This window comes from Sinocyclocheilus grahami, unplaced genomic scaffold (assembly GCF_001515645.1).
Source record: "Sinocyclocheilus grahami isolate Dianchi unplaced genomic scaffold, SAMN03320097.WGS_v1.1 scaffold34.1, whole genome shotgun sequence".
NCBI lineage: Eukaryota > Metazoa > Chordata > Actinopteri > Cypriniformes > Cyprinidae > Sinocyclocheilus > Sinocyclocheilus grahami.
The window spans coordinates 1,744,292-1,745,549 of NW_015505213.1; the positions used below are offsets into that span (position 1 = coordinate 1,744,292).

The window sequence follows — 1,258 nt, forward strand, 5'->3', positions numbered from 1 at the left end:
GTATAAATAGGCACCGGGATAACATATCATCCTCTTCTTCGTCTTCACTGACCGGTTTGTTTGAAGCGTGCATTTCCGTGGTAAGAGCGATCTTTATTCCTTCATTATGGCGAGCACTAGCAAGGCGTTTAGAGAATATGTGCATCTGATTACACACACAATCTCTGCGTTTTTTGTTTGGGCAAGGAGCACGCACGCGATGTCCTCGAGGGGGCAATGTGCGTTCACTGCGAGCGTTTTCCAATGAAAAAGCTCCGCTCTCGTTTGTCTCTCTTTTCGGGGAAAGAGGGGCAGCCATCGGCTCCCCGCGGTTCAGGACCCGCCACTGCTGAGGCGCAGAGGAGAATGAGCTTGTGGGGATCGCAGGTGGATCTGGCTGATGAGTTTAAAGAGGGGTTTTCCCCCTCGCGCTCGTCGGCTGTGGACGAGAGTGAGCCGCTGAAGGATGATGTTATTTCATTTAACATCATCTGATCCAGGGGCCAGTGTTCTGCTGAGTTCGACCCAGGAAGAGCAGGAGATGTCTGAGGAGGGCAAAGAAGCTGACTCGGAATATTTTCCGAGTCCAAAATGTTCAAGTCCGTGTCAAGTCCGAGTACAAATTCACCCAAGTGCGTGACAAGTCCGAGTTAATTCAAAATTGGACTCGAGTCCGAGTCCAAGTTTGAGTACCCCAACTCTAGAAGTTATGGATCGTGCCACGGCGCGAGGCTTGACTTGCCGTGGAAGCGGGCCAAGAAAGTAACGTCGCGAGGTCGTCTAGATGAGTGCTATCTTTCTGGCCGTAACCCTCCAGCTCAGGTGAGCCTTCCTTTCTTCCTGATCTCCATACAAAGATCGAGAAGGAATGGAAGAGGCCGTTTTCCTCACGCATCCATCGATTCCAGCATACGAGTGTAGCGAATTTAGCTCACAACAGGAAATATGAATAATTAACCATAACTAGTTATAATTAACTATTCATATTTTAGATCCGCTGTAGATATTTAGCTGACCACTCAGGGTCAACTGTCTTGTCAATTCTAAGAACGTTAATTTCCTGGTTAAGGGAAATAACTTCTTACTGTACAATTCTACCAAGCTTGTAACGTAAATCTGCATGATTAGTGACTCCGGTTATGAGCAAACAATGAACACGTCAAGTGTGATACAAGTAAGGTTTTATTAACTACATAAACACTTAAACTAGTCTAACATACGACATAAACACATAAACTGGTCTAACATACACATACACACACACACACACACACACACA

The 1,258-nt window shown here is 46.3% G+C and overlaps 1 protein-coding gene across 1 annotated transcript in view; it reads left to right on the forward strand.

The window, feature by feature from the left end:
• The window catches only part of kalrnb (kalirin RhoGEF kinase b), an 86,860-nt gene that overhangs the window by 3,303 nt on the left and 82,299 nt on the right, over positions 1–1,258 (forward strand). The window lies entirely within an intron of this gene.